The sequence below is a fragment of the Ixodes scapularis genome, unplaced genomic scaffold, assembly GCF_016920785.2.
Source record: "Ixodes scapularis isolate PalLabHiFi unplaced genomic scaffold, ASM1692078v2 PGA_scaffold4__175_contigs__length_147842914, whole genome shotgun sequence".
NCBI classification, from domain to species: Eukaryota; Metazoa; Arthropoda; class Arachnida; order Ixodida; family Ixodidae; genus Ixodes; species Ixodes scapularis.
The window spans coordinates 21269691-21278785 of record NW_024609879.1 but is presented as its reverse complement, the minus strand read 5'-3'; the positions used below and the strand labels follow the sequence as shown (position 1 = coordinate 21278785).

Here is a 9095-nt window from a genome sequence, read left to right as displayed (position 1 = left end):
ACTGCACATGGTTCGAAGCACACTTCAGGGGACCAGTGCATGCCCCTGATGCATCGTCGCGGTATGTTTTGTACTGCTTTTCCTAGCGGTGCACTGAACAGTCCAATCTTGAAGGGAACACGCGAGCGCGTGGCCAGTGCTCCATGCAGCAAAGACCGCCAGCTCCCGCGGAAGCTTGCAGCACACGCAGTGACGCCAGCAGCCATGCATGCTGGCGTCGTCTGCTACTGTACCGTCCTTTCGTTCGGTGCGCAGAAAAAAAGGAGTGACCGCTCTGTTAAAAGTCTGATGGTGAAGGCATCCCTTATAGAAGCACTGTATGGCTCTCTGCACGCTAGAATGGGGGCTGTCGTTGATGCTCGCAGAGGCGTCGCCCACAACTAAGCAGACGACCAAAGTCCTGAGCAGGTGACTAATCGTTGGATTGTTCTTTGGTAGGGAGAGATAATGAGCTTCTACTCCCAGCTTTGTTTTTTTGTTTTTATCACCATTTAGTATGTTACCATCAAAACAGCATCCTGGTGTTCACACCCCGCAGGGGGCACCTGTGAAAGCAGGTGTTTGGAGAGTGGCGTCTCCACGGACCCCGAGACCCGCAGGGGGCGCCTGCACCTTAGGTGCTAGGTGCTTGGTGAGTAGCGTCACCACGGACCCCAGCCACGTGGGCCACCATACCCGCACGCAGGGGGCACCTACTATATAGTAGGTGCTTGGTGAGTGGCGTCACTACGAACCCCGAGCCATAAGGGTTCGCCCACCCAAGTCTGGGTGGGCGAACCCACCCATGAAAAGGATTCCCTTTTCCCCGTGTCCGGGGAAAAGGGAATCCTTGTGGTCGAGCTGAGCCCGGGGTACGTTTGGACCCTTCGGGGCCCCCCGGGTGAGGCAATACACCGCTTCGGCCCCTGCTTCTCGTAGACGGGTGTCCTGGCTTGGCCCGACCAGGATGATTCAGTCAGTCGCCTCTTCTACACTCTTCCTTCCTTCTTTCACTTTTCCTTCCACCATCCTTTTTCTTTCTTTCCCTCTACACTCTCTTCCTTCCTTTTTCACCTTCTTAGGCGGCAAGGGCTAACCTTGGGTGGCGAGAGAGACCTTTCTTGAACCACACTTGGTTATAGTTACTGGGTAGCACTGGTAGAGTATACATACCCAGCCAAGCCATACTTGCTATGGGGTGCTACCTACCCCCTTGTTGGGCTCGGTGGTGGGCGGTGCGCCACGGTTTCTGAAAACCTCCCCATCTTTATGGGTTCCAAGCAAAACCAACTTGATCGGCCTCCCAAAAGAGTCCGCACCGAAGTTTTAATCTCAGACAAAACTCCAGGTAACCAATTCAAGTACCCAAAGTTTTTGGTCGTTCATTCTGAAAGTGAAAAACAGCTGTCAAAATTATCGCCTTTCCTTGTTGCGAAAGTACTTGAAAGTGTTGTGGGCAAAAGCTTCAAAGCCAAAAAAAATGTCTACTGGCGATCTTCTGGTGGAAATTGAGACCAGCGAGCAGAGTGCGGCCCTTCTTGCACTGAGTTTAGTGTCCGACCATAAGTATGCAATGTGGCGGCCACGCCACATCGCACACTGAATACGATTCAGGGAGTTATCTCTGAGGAGGACCTTTTAGAGTCAACAGACGACGAAATTGCTGAAGGTCTTTCTGACCAAGGGGTCGTGGTCGCAAGGCGTATCTGCATGCGACGAGACGGGCAGGAATTAAGAACAAAGCACATCGTACTAACCTTTGAAGCCACCACACTTCCTGAAGCCGTCAAGGCTGGATACCTCCACTGTAGGGTTCGACCATATATCCCTAACCCCCGGAGATGTTTTCAATGTCAGAAATACGGACATGGCTCCCAGAATTGCCGTGGGAAAGCCACATGTGCAAAATGCAGCAAAACCGACCACAAGACAGATTCCTGCACAAACAGTGCACAGTGCGCAAACTGCAATGAGGCCGACCCAGCGTACTCCAGATCATGCAGGGTATAGAAAGATGAAAAAGAAGTTCTGACACTAAAAGCAAAAGAAAACTTGACATACCAAGAAGCACATCGCCGTTTCGCTTTCTTGCGAAAGGGCGGCTATGCGCAGGTGGTGCAGCGGGGACATGCACCACTGAAGGTTGCAGTGGCTACCCAAACTTTTTTTTTTGGACAATCGGAAGCCAGAGCAGGTCCCCCACGCCCAAGCTGAAAATTCAGCTGCCCGGGCGTGCAGTAACGGTTGGGGGATCTACTGCCTCCTCCAGCCAGACGACCACCCCTCCCGCTCTCACGGGGCAGCAGTCTGTCCCAGCTAGTGGCGAGGGAGCACAGACAGCATCCCCTTCACAGGATGGGTCGGCAACGGCCAAGCCTGTCCGTAGCCCGCGATCCCCTTCAAGGGAGAGGGGCCCACGCTCTCACGAGAGGACATCCACATCCAAGGAGCGGCACAGTTCCTGTGCCACTCCAGCACCCAAAGGGCAGGAACAGGTAGTCTCCGGCACCTCCCTGCCTGGCACCTCCACCGCCTCTTTGGCTGGAAGTGGTCGTGGCCGACGCCTGGTACCTCGTGTCCAGAGTCTTTCCACACCTTCTGAAAAGGTCTCGCCACAAGAGTCAGAACCTATGGATGAGAGTACCCAGGCCTCCTCTCATGCGTCTGACACAAAAGACATGGAGTGGCAGACTCCCAAAGCCCGCCATAAAAGTAAAAAACAAATAATACCCCCAAAGTAACAATCTCCAACTCATGGCTGCAACATTTCTTCAATGGAATTGCAGGGGATTGCTTACTAACCTTGACGACGTTGAGTATCTTCTGCAGGAACATAAACCTGCAACCCTGTGTTTACAAGAAACACATTTATATGCCTCACATACCAATTTCCTCCGAAATTTTACTGTCTTCCGGGAGGACCGCCTAGATGCTTCCATTTCATCTGGAGGAGTAGCGATAGTAGTCCCAAGGCTGGCTGCTTGCACGGCCATACCCTTACTCACTCTTTTAGAAGCAGTGGCCGTGCGAATTCTAGAACATAAACCATTTCTGTTTGTTCACTATATTTATGACCCTCACAAGCTATAACAAGTGCAGAACTTCACTCTCTTTTAGATCAACTTCCAAAGCCCTTTCTTTTGATGGGGGATTTTAATGCCCACAATACCCTTTGGGGTGGGAATCGAACTGATGTTCGTGGGAAAATAATCGAATCAGTTTTAACTTCTCGAAACCTTTGCCTTTTTAATGCTGGTACTTCAACTTATTTTAGCACGTCATCCTTATCATCGACCTCCATCGACCTCTCCATTGGTAGTGTCTCGTTGCTGCGTGACTTCTCATGGAGTGTAGATCAGAATCCCTATGGTAGCGATCACTTTCCCCTTGTTTTAAAAAGCAGTCTCTTTTAAGTCATTACAAACTCGAACTCCGCGTTGGAAGTTAGAAAAAGCTGACTGGGCCACTTTTAAAAAGGAGTCAGAGTTGCATCCAGATACATTAGCTAGCTTAGATGTTAATGAAGCCTGTGAAGTCCTGACTAATGCAATTGTCCAAGCAGCACAGCGCTCTATTCCAAAAAACGTCAGGACGCTTACCATCAAAACCAAAGCCTTGGTGGAATGAGGAGTGTAGCCTAGCTCGTAAGCGGCAAAACTGTGCATGGACAATAGTGCGTCGTTACCCAAGAGTTGAAAATGTCATTAATTTTAAAAAGCTACGTGCTAAGGCCCGCTGTGTAAGACGCCAATAAAAAAAACACCTGGATGTCTTATGCTTCCTCAGTCAACAGTTCCACAGGTGTAAAAGTCGTATGGGACAGGGTCCATAGAATTAGAGGGGATTACCGTGCATTTACCATCCCTCTCTTTACAATAGATGGCAGTCGTGTTCCCACACTAGAACAGCAGGAAAATATTATTGGTGAACACTTCCAGTCTGTCTCGGGATCTGACCATTATTCAGACACCTTTCTAAAATACAAGGCTGCCAAAGAGAAAGCACCAATAAAATGTACTGGAGGCTCTAAAGAGGCTTATAATCAACCCTTTACCCTGTGGAACTGATGATCGCCCTTGTCAAGGGAAAGAGTTCATCCCCTGGTCCAGACCTTATTTATTACAGTATGCTTCAGCATTTACATCCTGCAACAATAGATACCATCTTGTCATTTTTTAGCTGTGTATGGAGAAGTGGAGCTTATCCCATTTTCTGGAAAAGGGCAATTGTGATTCCTTTGCTAAAGCCTGGAAAGGATCCATCATCACCTTCCAGCTTCAGGCCCATTGCACTAACCAGTTCCCTTGGAAAAACGTTTGAACGAATGGTGACCTCTAGATTGGTGTATTTCTTAGAGCAGAAAAACTTCTTCGACAAATTCCAATGTGGGTATCGGACGGGGCGATCAACTGTTAATCACCTTGTTCGCCTAGAAAAAACAGTCAGGGATGCCTTTGTTAACAGACAACATTGTTTATCTGTGTTTTTTTATATTGAGAAGGCATATGATACAACATGGCGGTACGGAATTTTAAGTGATTTATTTTCAGCTGGAATTCGAGGGAAAATGCTAGCTCTTATCAAGAGCTCCCTCAATGAGCGCTCGTTCCAAGTGAGGTTGGGCACGACACTTTCTGAAACGTTTGTCCAGGAGAATGGTGTTCCCCAAGGGTCGGTGCTGAGTGTTATTTTGTTTCTGATCAAAATGAACTCTCTTACACAGGTTCTTCCCCGATCTATCTCCTATGCGCTTTATGTTGATGATGTGCGAATTTCCTGCTCTTCGTGTAATTTAGCTATTTGTGAACGGCAAGTTCAACTAGGTATTAATAGAATGACACATTGGGCAGATGAGAATGGTTTCCGTTTCTCAGCAGAGAAAAGTCTGTGTTCTGTTTTCCATTCGAAGGGGTATCATTACAGAACCCACTCTAACTTTAGGAGGTCAGACCTTAAACGTACGTCCTGAGCATACATTTTTAGGGGTTATTTTTGATAAGAAACTTAGCTTCCGTAGTCACATCTTGCAACTAAAAAAGAAATGCCTGCTAGCATTAAATATTTTAAAAGTTCTTTCTCACAAGTCCTGGGGTAGTGAGAGAAGGTGCCTGCTGCGCTTGTATCAGTGCCTTGTTCAATCGAAATTAGATTATGGTTGCATGGTGTACGACTCGGCACGGCCGTCTCTTCTTCGGATCTTGGATCCTGTCCACCACCTGGGACTACGACTTGCAACGGGGGCTTTCAGGACCTCTCCAGTTCCCAGTCTCTACGCTGAACCTAATGAATACTCCCTTGGAAAAGACGTCTGCTCTTGGGCCTTCAATATAACTTAAGGGTTCGCTCTATGCCTCGACATCCTGCACTCGAAGTGTTTCTGGACACGCGGTATGAAAGGACGTACCAGAACAAACCTTCTGTTATACCTCCTTTTTCCCTGCGCCTTAAATCTGAGGCCAAGAATTTTGCAATAGACTTAACGAGTCCGGTAGCAGTGTTGCCCAGCCCTGTTGCACCCTGGAACATCACGCCTATTCCGATTATTTTTTTCTCTTTCCAAGTATGACAAGAAGAATGTACCAGCGGAAGATCTTAGGCAAGAGTTCTTCCAAATCTCCGAAAACTCCAAAAACTTTGTACAGTTCTACATGGATGGAACAAAGGGGAGCAGCAGTGTTGGATGTGCTGTAGTCAGGCCGTCATGCAGTATTGTAACGCGGCTCAGCAACCAAGCCAGTCTTTTCTGCAGAGTCATGACCCACTGGTAGCTGTGGATACTATCATCAAAAGGAATATCAAAGCCGCCGTAATTTTCTCAGACTCTCTCAGTGCACTCCGTGCACTTGCATCCCTAGATCGATCAAAAGATGCTTTTATTCTGCAAATACGTAACAAGATTGTAGCTGCCAGAAACTCTAACATCACCATTAATTTCTGTTGGGCCCCTAGCCATGTCGGTATAGTCGGAAATGAGGAGGCCGATAAGGCTGCTAGAACATGTCAGGACATGGACACAGAGGTTACCTGCATCCCATACCTGGATTACAGGTCATCATTGAAAAAGTCGATTAAAAATAAATGGCAGGAGGGATGGGACACTGAAGTCCATAATAAACTCCATTGCGTGAAACCTGTTCTTTCCGAATGGGCCAGTTGCCGACATAACGAGCGTTTTTATGAAGTTGTTTTCTGTCGCCTGAGAATTGGTCACACCCACCTCACACATGGCTTCCTTCTGCGATCGGAGGATGCTCCAATATGTGAAGAATGTGGTGAAACACTCTCCGTCTTGCACATTCTCACTCAATGTCCGAAATATCATGAGGAGCGTCGCACCAACTTTTCACGTTTTTTTAGAGAACAGATCCCATTCCACCCAGCCCTTTTGCTGGGAGAGGAGCCTCTTGTTCCTCATAACCAAGTTTTTAACTTCCTAAACAGCATTGGCCTACTACAGCACATTTAAGTTTGTGGATTCTCTTTGTATTGTCTGCATTTCATGAAATATTTTAAACTCTCATATCATGCCTCACCTTTAACTAAATAGCACCGCAGTTTCTTTTTCTACCATTGTTCTGGCGCACTATGGCCTTAGCAGCCGCTGCGTCATTAAAACCCAAAATCAAATCAAATCAAATCTGGTGTTCACATAAATATGTGTTAACAGTACCTATCGTCAAATATGTGACCTAAAGAGCCATCTGCGGCCGAGGATATCTGTTAAGTGTTCTCTGACCATTGACGAGCTGTTTTATGGAATAATCGCTCTTGGAAGTCCCCTAACCGTTTTTAGCCATTCCAATATCAGATTTTTTTTACCTACGGTTATACAGGTTTTCTTTTTTAACATTTACAGATTTAAAAATAAAAAGTGAAAGTTATGACAGTTATAAGTTATACGGCCAGGCGGACATTAGATTAATGGAAGAATGCAGCTAAAAGTCTGTGTAGATCATGCTTCTTTGCAGCGCAGCTACATACTTGGGTAGGACCACCCCCATGAAGTGGGGTAGGGGGGGCTGCACGCGTGTGTTGGGTAGCCCCTCTTGGTTTTACAACTGTACCCTGTTGTAAAATTCTAGATTATAATGCGAACAAGTTGACAACAAAAAAGAAGAGCCAGAACTTGGTCACTATTGATCTTCCAAGTAGAGATGTAAAAGAAACAAAAAGAGAGAACAGCAAAATTCGGAAGAAGACATCTCGCTTCTTTCATTTTAATTTGACTAAGTGACATCGGTCGGCGACTGTAAGACTTCTAATCACTATAGTTATACACCACAGGTCCCGGGGATCATGGCATCAATGAGCTCGCTTTCACCTTGTCCAAGGCAGCAGCGGAACAGTACGGGCAGGCCCGGAGTCACCGCATCGGCTGGCTCACGGGCGCTGTCCTGTACTCTGCACGGCACTGCGTGCGGCTTAACCGGCCAAGCAGAGGGTCACTGCATGACCTTTATGAGGCGTCGCTAGCCATTGTAAGTATATTTTGGACGCCCGTGTCAGGGGATGTACTTTTGTGTTCTACAACAGAACATGTTTGGTGGCGGTTCAGTCTTGCCAATTAAGCCATTTTGAAACATAATTTTGTGGCGACTTGGCTTAAGTTTTCTGGCTCGGCGGTCTTTTGCACCAGTGTCTAGGCTCGGCGTAAACCTCTTTGTACTTTATTGTCAAGGATAGTGTAATTTCTGCAACGCCGTCGAAGCAACTTCTGCATGCGAACAAGATGCAAGACGAAGCTACATGCTCGTGCACAGTGCATGACTACATGTGAAAACTAATAGCGAGTATATTTCGCTGCACTCGTGCCCATGCGCACCCACTAGCAACATAGAGTGAGTTTGTTTCGGCGCCGGCATTCCACACTTGCATGAGCTCGCTGCACCCTGAGAATTAAGTCTGTACCTGAATGCACTCCGTCATGCATCACTTAGGCAGGGAACAAGAGCAGATGACTGGTTTGTCCACCATGAGAGACAGTAGAACTGCAGAAAAAGTGAATTTTCTGCTAAGAAATGACGTCCCACGGGCAACTAAATCGGACGCGAGCTTGAATTGTGTGTCTGCTATTCTATGAAGCAAGCAATCCACAACCTGTGCTTAATTTGCAAGTTTTCAGTCATTTTGTTGCCGTACAGACGTCCAAATACACCCGTGGATAAAGAAAGGTTCAGAACAAACAACAGCCACCGCGAGATATCTCTCACCATCCGTGCGGGGGTGAAAAGTTGGGACTGCCCAGCAGAAACCTGCGACGCGTCCGATCGGAAGCCGAGAAAGCTAAACACTGTTTTTACCCGAGGCTTGGATAAAATCACCGTGTTTAAAGGGGCCATAGAATTTATTTTGGGTGGGATAAATTAATTTAGATTCATATTTTGCTAATACAGTTGAACCTTTCAAGAACGAAATTCTCGCGGCAACGAAGAAATCTGGCGGCCCCAGCGAACGTCCATAGAGTTCAATGCATTTGCACCCTCTCAACAGCGAAAAGTTTTTAAAAAGCAGTCCCGCATTAACGAGTTTGAGGTAGTGATCTGCCATAGAGTTAATATAATGTATGCTAGAGGTTCAACTGGCGCTGGTGTCTATGCGACTTCCGTGACGCAAATTGAAGGAGACAGCGACCAGCCTACTTTTGTGGCGCTCCTGTGCATTCCTATGGAGAAACGCGCGTGCATTTTGTCTCTTGGCCGGAAAATAACATGGAGCACTTTGGTCATTTGGGTCGTACCGAATAGTGTGTACCTTGATTAACATTGTAAAAGTGTAATTACTTTAGTTAGCTCATTTTTCTTCATTAGTGAACAATGTTTAACTTCGCTACATTTCAATCCCAAACGTGTGTTCCGCAGCACGTATGTAAAAACAAGCGACGATTCAAGGCAAAATTATAATCGAAAGGAATATAGAGTTTGGAGATTTGTGTCTGTCCTTTGTCCCTCTTGTTCCCCCTCTCCAGGGATTATTTTCGTCATCGTTGTCCAGCTCGCTTGCACCTTTGCATTTAATTGCATTATAGTCATAAATATAGAGTGTTCGAGGCTCGCCAGCATTCCGGTGACGCTTATATATTTATGATATGCCAGTCCTGTCACTATATGAAAATGACC

The 9095-nt window shown here is 46.9% G+C and overlaps 1 long non-coding RNA gene across 1 annotated transcript; it reads left to right on the top strand.

Annotated features, from left to right (window-relative positions):
• LOC120843384 lies at nucleotides 1-7306 on the top strand. The gene is made up of 3 exons (XR_005716160.1): nucleotides 1-61; nucleotides 311-408; nucleotides 7264-7306. It is a non-coding gene; the product is annotated as an uncharacterized LOC120843384 (long non-coding RNA).
• The last annotated feature ends 1789 nt before the right edge of the window (nucleotides 7307-9095 follow it).